This window comes from Nesoenas mayeri, assembly GCF_963082525.1.
Source record: "Nesoenas mayeri genome assembly, chromosome: 1".
Classification (NCBI taxonomy): domain Eukaryota; kingdom Metazoa; phylum Chordata; class Aves; order Columbiformes; family Columbidae; genus Nesoenas; species Nesoenas mayeri.
Window position 1 is genome coordinate 171045910 of NC_137541.1, and position 11667 is coordinate 171057576.

An 11667-nucleotide genomic window follows, 5' to 3' on the forward strand; every position below is an offset into this window, starting at 1 on the left:
AATGTAGGGAATGACTTGTCCTTTTGATCCAAATTGCTGGAATAAGTGTTTTTTAACTTGGATAACGAAAGAGCTTCAGTTATCCATGTAGAGATGTATGTAAATTTATATTTTAGATTATATGGGATATTTTACAGAGTTCAAATGTTGCATTTGTTCTGACCACTAGATCTAAAAGGCTATAATAAGGCTATATTGTTACTTCCTAGTCAAAGCATATATGAGAAGCATCAGATTTGGTTGATGGGAATCAATGAGTCTTAAAAAGCCATTTGCTACGGGAATGTCTGCTCATTCAGCACTAGGAATCTTCACTGATGCCAAAACAAGTGTTCATACAGTAAACTGTTTATCATGTTACTTTCCAGTAAGTATCCTTGCATCCAGGAATTTTATTTCAGAAAAAAAAGGTTTCTTGAGTATTCTTCATCTGCTTGCTGTTTAAGCTTTTTCATTGCTTTTTTTAGCATGGCTACAATGTGTAGAGTTAATAGGACCTGAAGTAGCTTGTAAGGTTAATAGGGTGGAGCACATTTGTAAATGAACCTGGAATTTTAGTTAAGCCAAACTTTATGCAGAGAAAAAAAGTTCTTTCTACTGTAAGAGTTTACATCATCTGCACTCTAGGTCATAGCTCTACAAAAAGTCATCAAGGAGGCTAAATACTTCATATTGTTGGCAGAGAGAGTAGAAAAATATTTCTATTGCATTGAATCACTGGCCAAAAAGTCATTCCAGGAGGATGCTGTGAACTTCTGGATAACCAAGCTGGGGGACTTTTAAGTGCTATGTTTGCTCACTCATATAAACACAAAATCCCTTGTAAATTGGTGTTGTAACTTCAAATTTATAACACTTGTGTAATGTTTTTTGAAAACATTAAGGTATCCTTAGTATGAAACATTGATTTCTAGTATCAACAATGAAATTTATCCTAGGAAATTTGAAAAGTCAGTAAGACATCAAGAAAACACCGGGTCAGATCAACACAGATTAGCAGTTAGCTCTTCTACTTAACTTTATCTACACTCAGTGTTGTATGTCAGAAACGAAAAAAGACTGGGAAGCATTCTTGCTGTTTTCATGAGCCATGTTGAAGTCTGAGTTGTCACTTACAAAATTTCAGAGATTAAGTTTCATGTAAACTGTAGCAAATTTGCCTGAGATAATTATGAAATCCTATTAAAGTGCATGTTTCTGCTGGTACTTTTTCTTTTCCTCCATTACCAGATCTTTGGCAATACAGGAGTTCTGATGACTTCCCTTGAATGTCACTCTCTTGATTACTTTGTATTTATGTATTTCCAGGGGGTTTTCTGACTTATTAGTTTGATTTCAGTTTTGGTTATGTGTCTTTGAAATGCTTAAAAGCAGCTTGCAAATGCAGTATGAAAATAATTTAGATGTATATCTTGATCTGGCCATGAAGTTGCACCTAGCATTTTACCATCAATAAACTTACTGATTTTATGAATTTGGACATTTGCTGGTAGACCATTTGTCATGCAGAGTTATAGAAGTGGGGCATGTTTTTGATGTTCAAAAACCTAATTTGATGGCTATAAAGCTAAGAAATGCATAGTTATTTTTATTACCTGGAACTAAGTGGTAACATTGGTTATATTTAATAGTTCGTATTTACCAAATGAAATGCAAGCCTTATAAGGTTGACCATTTAACATATTTAGGATGAAAGCAGGAAGAGATATTTCTTAAAACCGGCAGATCTGTGGTTATCTAGAAAGTCTATATACTTTTCCTCAGCATACTTGTCAAAGTTTCTTTCAAAGTAATGGGCAGAACAAATGTGCTTAGGAATCAGTACAACAGAACCCCTTATTGCATTTGTTTTGGGGTACCATCTAGAACAAATACAAGAAAACTTATTTTTTTTTCTTCTTCCTCCTGGTAAGAAAAAAGGAAGAAAATCCCTCTAGTAGGAAGTTTGATACTGAACATGTTTCTGTGCTGTAAAATGAAAGTCTGTCACTTTATTTCTATCCCCACTCTGAATGTGAGCACTCAGGCTTGCCATTGATGGCTGAGGAGCCTTGGCTGCATTTGTAACACGCACCACCTTCTACTGCATTTAATTGTGAGAAGCCAGGCACGCAGCACGTGCTTTTCCTCCATGCTCTTTACTTACATGTTCTTGGAACTTTTGAAAAGATAAACATAGGATTTAGTTATAGAGGTCCTGAGCAAAAGTTTTTCAAACACAATAGGCTCTTTTGTAGTCAACAGCAGATGCCTGAGGAAGGATAAGAACAATGCAAGCACATTTGGTTCTTTTCTTTATATGATCTTCTAGCTTCCAACTGTCTTCTATTCCAGGCTTTCCTGAACATCATATGGTTTATCTATTTAGTAATTCCCAATGTTTTTTCCAGCACTTGTCCAGCTTCCCTTGGACCATATGCACTTCCTGAATAACAGCAGGCTTTGTGAATTGATGCTTGTTGCATGAAGAATTGCCACTTCTTGTTTATTTTGAACTTGGTTTTCCTTAGCTTAATTTAATGTTCCCTGCACAGTAAGCCATTACTGATCATGCTTGTGCCAGTCATGACTCTGCAGATGTATAACATATTCACCATGAAATTTCCTCTTTTCTAAGCTGAAATGTGTTAGTTAACATATTCCTTGGATCACTAAAACCATAGGGTATCTTCCATATTTATTGTCCTTTAAAATCTTTCTGGGTCTCATACAAACCAAAACTGCATGCAGCATTAGCTGTGTGGTTAAGTACCAACCTGTTTGTTTACTTTCTCGTTCTTTATTCTTTTTCCTAGTAATTCCTAATCTTGACCTGCTCTTTTAATTTGAACTGAGCATGGAGCTGTTTTCCCGGCATTATTTATCGTAACCACAGGATCTCACTGTTGAGTGGCAATAAGCTCAGAGGCTATTATTTCACACGTGAAACCACAGTTGTTTATCTCCATGTGTATAATTTTAAATTTATCTGTGCTGAATTGCCTCTGCCATTTTATTTCCTAATCAGTCTTACTTCTTTCTGCAGTTCTTCACAGTTTGCCAGTAGTCCTGCTGCCCTTGCTAACTTTATCATTGGGAAGTTTTGGCTCTTTGTCCCTTTTTGAGATTAATTATGATTAGATCAAGCAACACACAAACTAGCAAAGACTGCAGAGTGCCCCTGGTGACCTATGGCAGGAACTGACTTTATTCTCATTCCTTTTTCAGTGACTGAATAAAATGAAGTCCTGGCCTCCACTTGCGATTTCTTGTTCCTATACTGAGTATCTTCAGTGTCACATATGGTACATTTGTGAGATCTTAAGCACAATCATGAATGCAGTCCTTCAGAGAGCATGGCATTCTAGATAACTTTCAGGATCACTGACATTTGTAATTATATAATTACATTTTAGAAATATGAGCTTAAGTAAGAAAATAACTTTACAGGAGATTGTAGAGAACTAGAACAAAAAGATAAATATATGATCCTGAGCTCTCCATGTTAACATTAGGGAGTTTTTGTTCATGTTAACCAAAAAGTCTGTTAATGAGAGAAAAAAAAAAATGCTGGATGATGATCAGGCCAAGACACTTGACTTAATAGAACTGTATCCGTGAAAAGTGCATGTATGTTTGTCGGCTGATGTTCTTTTCCCCACCTGCTGGTCTCCAGCTGAGCAAATACTGTTTTAATCATAGATTTGCTTTTTGAGTCAATCGACTAGGTCCCTCTGAGATGAACCTGAATGCTGTTGCGGGCATGCTTTATTTCTGGGACTGCTCCCAGCAGGTTGCACCAGGTTAGGTTCTTCCATTTTTCCCAACACTTTCCACTTCCAAGCGCTCTCATCTACTTCTTCATGCTTATAGTTTCATGTTATGGAAACCCCACAGCCCTCATTATTTGAATATACTTTGAATGAAAATAAAAAGTACAAAAAATGACAATAACCCAACAGTCAGCAGTGACCATGAGAAAATGCTGTGTAGTGTTGGATGTAGAAAACCTGCTTTAAAGAGAGCTAATGCTGAACAGTGGGTCTTTACATTCCAACGTGTGATCTGAGCTTGGGGCTTGGGCATGCCTTTGGTAGTGGAGATTCAAATCTTTGAACCACAAATATTGCTTTTAATTAAAATTTTCGAAAGCAGAACTCCGAAGAATGAAAGATATGCCCAAGTAATTTTAACCTTTAATAGAGTAGAAGTGATAACAGAGAACTGAAGATCAGTCACCTAGCATCAGCACTAGTGAACAGTAAACTGGTGACCTCGGGATTATATCAGCAAAAAAATGAAAGACCAAAAAATACACTGAATTCCACTGGAATGTTGCTTGGTAGAAATGTTAGTGGGCTAATTTTTTATTATTTACGGGTTTACACGTGCAATGTTGATGTAGTATAGTTCAACCTATGCAGGACAATTTCCATTTAAGACATAACAGTGGCATCCTTGAGTAAAAACACAAAGGTACTGGGTTGTCACCTGTTTTGATGTCTTGTTACCTTGAGAGTGAGATTTGGAAGAAAAAAAAAAAAAGCTTTGAAAATGTAAAAAAACCAAAATCTCATTTCTTGAAAGATGGTATATTGAGAAGGATTTTTGAAGCACCTTAAGCAGCTACTTCACTGTGAGGGTTTCATGAAGTTGTACAAAGAGTTCCTGTTAGATACAGAAAATAGGTCTACTTGAGTAGAAACTGTGAAGTAAAACCATAGTGCTGTCTTATTACTGCTTCCAGGCCTACCGTTTATACTTTGAGAACGTTGTAGAGACACAAGGATATTTTAAATGAGAGCCATAAAATTGTTTCGAGACCAAAGAACAAGTCTGATCTGGTTAAAAAGAACTCAGGAGTGGGCAGATTCTCGAAGAGAAGTTGAGAAGCGACACAGTGACCATGGGTATGCCCTTGAACGTGGATGGATGTCTTTTACCTACATCTTTTTACTGACAGGAAAAAACATACCAGTCCAGGAGCTAATATTAGACAAATCATACTTTAAAAGGCACATCTTCCCAGGAGTGAAGGTGAGTAAACTTCGACATGGCATAATAGGGAAATGGCAAACTGGCTGCTGCTTGGTGTTAAATTAAGAGTATTTCTGAAAGACACAGTTTAATCCAGTTTTTGGGGGAAAGTCTACAATACTTCTCAGCAGGGTATCAGGCACGCTGGCTGTAGCAGTTACTTCTGACTGCAGAGTCCATGAAGGGCAGTGTAAAACGGCACTAAATAAAAGTAACGTGAAGAAAATTAGGAATATTTAGGATGAATATCAGTGATGTTTCTGTCAGTAAGATAAATGGAAGCTTGGTTTCTGAGACATTTAAATGTTACCTGATAAAAAAAAAAAAAACCAAACAACATTACTATTAATTATCTGAACTGGCAATCTGGACTATATTGGATCTGAGCACTTTTATTATCGCTTTATAAATATTCCTATTTTCTCGCCTCCGATTGTTACATGTAAGGAGAGACCAGCTCATGAAAATGGATCTCTGAAAGAGCTCAATGGTGTCATTACACGAGCGAGTGGGAGTTTAATGCTCGAACGTAACTTTCGGTGAAGGAGATGGAAAATGCGGGAGCGGAGGAGATGGCGCTTGGCCATGCTGTGCTGTGTACTATCAGCAAGTTTGCTGATGACACTAAGCTGGGAGGAGTGGCTGACACGCCAGAAGGCTGTGCTGCCATCCAGCGAGACCTAGACAGGCTGGAGAGTTGGGCGGGGAATAACCTAATGAAATTTAACAAGGAAAAGTGTAGAGTCCTGCATCTGGGCAGGAACAACCCCAGGTTCCAGTATCGGTTGGGAAATTACATATTAGAGAGCAGTGTAGGGGAAAGGGACCTGGGGATCCTGGTGGACAACAGGATGACCATGAGCCAGCACTGTGCCCTTGTGGCCAGGAAGGCCAATGGCATCCTGGGATGTATTAGAAGGGGGGTGGTTAGTAGATCAAGAGAGGTCCTCCTTCCCCTCTACTCTGCCCTGGTGAGACCCCATCTGGAATATTGTGTCCAGTTCTGGGCCCCTCAGTTCAAGAAGGACAAGGAACTGCTGGAGAGGGTCCAGCGTAGGGCAACCAAGATGATTAAGGGAGTGGAGCACCTCCCTTATGAGGAAAGGCTGAGGGAGCTGGGTCTCTTTAGTTTGGAGAAGAGGAGACTGAGGGGTGACCTTATTAATGTTTATAAATATATAAAAGGTGAGTGCCATGAGGATGGAGCCAGGCTCTTCTCGTTGGCAAATAATGATAGGACAAGGGGCAATGGGATCAAGCTGGAACACAAGAGGTTCCACTTAAATTTGAGAAGAAACTTCTTCTCAGTAAGGGTGACAGAGCACTGGAACAGGCTGCCCAGGGGGGTTGTGGAGTCTCCTTCTCTGGAGACATTCAAGACCCACCTGGACATGTTCCTGTGCAACCTCACTTAGGCGTTCCTGCTCCAGCAGGGGGATTGGACTAGATGATCTTTTGAGGTCCCTTCCAATCCAGAACATACTGTGATACTGTGATACTGTGGTTCCCCAGGGGGGCAGCTGGGAGGACTCCTGAGCAGGGAAGAAGAGGAAGGAGGCCATGGGAGGGTGAAGAGGCTGAGGGACATCCCAACTTGATTTTATTTGCTTATTTTTATCTGTACACCGGACCCAAATTGGCATGTTTGAAGACAGTGACGGGTCTTCCTATTTAACGGACAGGAGATCCTGGAGAGAGAGACCAGGGTTAATAGGTGATTGTATCGCCCTCCTCCCCATCCACAGGTTCAATCACTTTAACAACAGACTTTTTTGAAGGAGGTGGGATCATTTATTAACTGCTCTCAGCAATGCTGAAGCTGTGCTTGGGGCTCCCTGAGGGTGGTGGGGCCCCCCGAGGTCCATGAGAGCAGGGCCTGGCAGTCCAGGCCCATCACCATGGCCAGGTCCACTGAGGGGAACTGGGGTTAGATGCAGCCCTGGGGTGGCCACACTAAAACATTTTGGATTGTTCCAGTGTTTTTTTGGCCTTAAAGCTGGCAGAGTTGAGACAATGAGGCCACTGACCCCCTTGACCATTGCTGCATGTTTCGTCAGCTATCGTTCTGTCCCACCTTGTCAACTATCACTCCGTCCCACTTCCCCAGGCTCCCAGAAAAGCCCCTCATGATATTTCTTCCCACCTTCTTGGAAGGCTGCTTGGTGCACCCCCTGGTTTTGTTTCCAAGCCAGTTTACAGGGACAGATCACAGAATGTTCGGGATTGGAAGTGACCTCAAAAGATCATCTAGTCCAGTCACCCTGCCAGAGCAGGAATGCTTATGACTGTGAACAGGATGAATTATAATTTTGGGAGGGGACAGCTAATCAAGTACAGAGAAATAGTCTCATTCCTGTGATCAGCAAACTTGTGTTGAACTCAAAGTGCATCATAAGCAGCAGCTGATTATTTTCTGTTTGTGATGTACAGCTGTTTTTGCAGCAGCCGTTCAAGTTTTAAACGTGTTGGGCCAAATTCTGCATTGGCTTGCACTATGTGAAGTTTTGTTGAAGTTAGTGAAGTAACAATAGAGGACACAAATTGATGGTGGATATGGGCATTGTTCATCTTAACTGTGACATAAAGATAATTTTGATTGGGCAGATCCTTTAGCTTTCCCGTGGGAGGGCAGTCTAGTTAAAATATGTTGTTTTCCTTCATCAAAATATTAAAAAATAGTAATTAAAATAAAAAATGAAAATTATTTTCCTAATGCTCCAAAGATTTGTCTTCAATAAAGTATCATAATCTGTCATTCTACATCTTGTGCTCCCATTTATCTTCTGTGAGCTGGGTTTTCTGCCAACTACATCTGACACGATTCACCATTTTCCTCTTTCACCTCCTCTCATTTTTAATTCTCTCATTGGAGGGGGTCAGTCTTCAATGTTTTCCAATTTTTCAGCAGTTATTTCTACAATATCTCCCCAGGACAGTCAGGTACTGTTGTGTCAAGACTTTTCTTGGTGACTCATTTTTCTCCTGGAGACTATTTTGATAGAATTATTTCAATTGATCAAAATACATGCATAACTATTAGACTGTAGTTGCACAATATTCTGCATGGCCAAATATGCTCTGTGTCCTGGTGCATAAACTTCTGTATTTATGTATCCCTAAAATACCTTTGGAGTGTTACAGTGTGTAGTGTAGGTATCCAATACCTCAGGATGTGTATGCCAATCTTGTTTGCAGGGGTAGCACATTAGTATCAGGGATATCCTTCATTCCTCTAAAATACAACTTTTATTTGCTCTTTATTATTACTGTCCTGTGCTCTGTTGAATACTTGGTAGCTGACTCACATTTGACATCTGTTTATAGATTTAGATTTTGAAAAAAAAATCTCTAGGGGAAAATCTCAGGTAGAAGAAAAAACAGAGCTTTGCCCTGTTTTCAACATATTTGTCTTTTTCTATCCCAGCTTCTATGGTAATCATCTGACACAACCTGATTTATATTACAGACCTTTGTATCCACGAAGGTGACTATTTTGTCTTTTCAGCAATTGAAGGTTGTTGTTTAAGAATTTTAGGAGGTGGTGCAGTTAGTTATTCCTTTGTGCTTTTCACGCTTACTTCTGTAATTATTTTTTAAGAACTTCCAATATTTGTAAAACACAAAACAGGATGATGGATACATTAGTGAAAGCTCTTGCATATTCCACTAGATGGCACACGAACATTTGCAACCACTACTGCAGCTTTGCAAAATACCCCTCTGTTAGTTTTGCATGAATTCTAATAAATAGTCTTTTAGGATCAATTTCCAGCTTAATGAAGGATTGGTGCAATTCAACCTTTTGATTTATTTTTGAAAACATATTAAAACTAGAAAGAAGAATAAAAAAACGTGCTATTGATTGCGTGACTTTGGCTCACAAAAGAGAACTGAAGTTTAAGCACTTAACATTTTGTATTTTATGCATTTAACTTTTAATCAAAGGGGATATACCAGTAGTAAAATAGCCACAACAGAGAGTTTTCAGCATAGAAAATATGTAGTGGCATCTTTTTGCTTTCATTTGGAATAATAAAATTTACACAAACTGTCTTAGAAACTGCACCAAAGGAAGTTCTGCTGCCCTCTTGTACTTCATAACCACTTCAGCTTTTCCCTTTTGTTGTTTATGTACTTTCTGGCAGTTAGTCAACAATCTACAATGTTTAAGACAAGAATCATAGGATTATTTTTGTTCAAAAAGACATTTAAGATCATTGACTCCAACCATTAATGCAACACTTGCACTAAAACACATCACTAAGAACCTCATCTCTGCATCTTTCAAACCCCTCCAGGGATGGTGACTCCACCACTGCCCTGGGCAGCCTGTTCCAATGCCTGACAACCCTTCCTGTGGAAGAATTTTTTCCTGATATCCAATCTAAACCTCCCTGGGTGCAACTTGAAGAAGGTTCATTTGAAATAAAGGCAGCACATAGACTAACTATAGTATTGGAAGATATGCTTCCCTGGTGAGGATAAACCAGTGGAGGTACTGATACCAAAAGTAGCATCACAGTTTAGAATAAATACCACATAAATAGTGACATTTATTAGATGTGGTAGATTAAGTGAGAATCAAGACAACACCCATCATTTCCAGTACTGAAAAAAAGAAAGTAGAGGCAGGATGAATTCTATCACCTGCCGTCTGGCTGGGAGTTTGTTTCTGTCAACCAAATAAGTTTCTGGATCTATTGTTTGTCTGATTTCCTAAAGTAGAATTTTTAAGGGGATGGGAAAGAAGTGTCCCATTAATCTTCAGCCTCTTGCCGTAGTTGGTAGTCTCTCAGGGACAAACTGTAGCTCCCATCTTAATCAACGGTTAATTAGTGAAAAGAGACCTGTCCCCATGCTGATCCTCCCTGCAGTTCACCCAATAAGCCCTTCCCCAAATATTTAATATTATTGTAATTCTATACTTCAGGGTGGTAGTATTTTAGTGAAAAAACAGATGATTTTAACTACTGTTAAACCTCTGTTTTTCTCTGCAGTCAGTGGAGAGAGGCAAGCTCTTGGTGGAGGGGGCAAATCGGAGCACTAAAGTTATTCTTCGTCTCTGAATTGCTCCCTGAAGGAAACTATTGACTGAAGAGGTAACCTAAGGAGACTGGTATCCTGAGGCTAAGATTAGTCTTTGCAAATATTCCCATTAGATCATCTGCTCTGACTTCCTGTATTTCACAAGCCTTTGAATTTCGCCCAACAGCCTCTCTATTGAGTTCAATAACTTGTGTTTAGAAAGCATATCCAAAAAGACACTTATTCTTGAGTTGAAGACATTAATAGAGAGAGTGTAACCACTGCTTCCTTTGTTGGTTTGTTCCATAGTTAATCATCTCTGCTATTAAACTTTATGTGCCTTATTTCTTGTTTTAATTTATCTGGCTTGAGCTCAGTACACAGCTGCTTGTTACGCTTTTTCCTTCTTAACTAAAGAATCCTTTAGTCTGTGGGATTTTCTCCTAAGGGAGCTATTACAACCAAGTCAACACTCTATCTTCTTTTTGGTAGGCTGAAAGGATTTTCCTTTTTGTAAAGTGTTTTTCTTCTTCTTCTGTCCAGTGCTCATTCTGGTCTTCTCTGCAGGCTGTGTGGTTTTTTGCCTTCCCTTCTGTCTGCTAGCAATCTTAACTGTGCTGCATTTGGAGATAAGATCAGTCTATTGTAGTCACTGTTTTGCTCCAGTATTACACTCATGGTTCCCTTTGAATTATGTTTTCTCAGCGATCTGTAAGTCCTTTCAGGAGTTACTGTTTTGCAGAACATGGTCCTCCACTTTTCAAGTCTGGCCCAACTTGTTCCCAGTTGCTTGGCTTTTCACGTCTGCATTAAAATGGATTTCATTTGAATTGGTCCACCTTACTCAACAGTTCAAAATCTCTCTTTCTGTCTGTCTTGCCTTTACATTTACCATGCTTCAGGTTTTTGTGTAAGATACACACTGTATCAGCAACAATTTTTTCATTTAGTTCCATGTTATCAATGACAGTATCAGCTGAGCTACCAAACCTTGCAGCACCCTGGTAAAATCAGATGAGTGCTCCTGCTTGCGTGCGCTCCTGCATTATATAATATGGCTATAGTATGCACTGATGTATATGGCCTTTCCTTATTTAAAACAAGTATCAACAATTTATTTGCTTTTGGAAACTGTTTTTTGGAAGATTTAGCCATTTCTGAATCCCATTAAAGGAGTTTTTCCTAGGCTTGTTTAGGCCATTAAAAAAGCTGCCAGGCTTTCTGTAGAATCATAGAACCATTTCAGTTGGAAGAGACCCTCAGGATCATCGAGTCCAACCAAACATAACCTAGCCTAACTCTAGCACTAAACCATGTCCCTAAGAACCTTGTCTAAACGCCTTTTAGACACTTCCAGGGATGGTGACTCCACCACTTCCCAAAGTCAAAACACCCTACAAAAGTCCAAAACTATCCAGTTACAGATAGAGTGGTGACTTGATTATAAACCAATTTAATAATCCCATCAAAGAATGAAGTAATTTTTATTTAACAAGACCTATTTTCTACAAAACCATGTTGACCATCATTAATTACATTCATTCCTTTAATTTTGTATTAATTGAATCCCACATCAGCTTATTAGCTTTTCCATTAATTTTCCCTGGGTTTTTTGTGATGCTTACT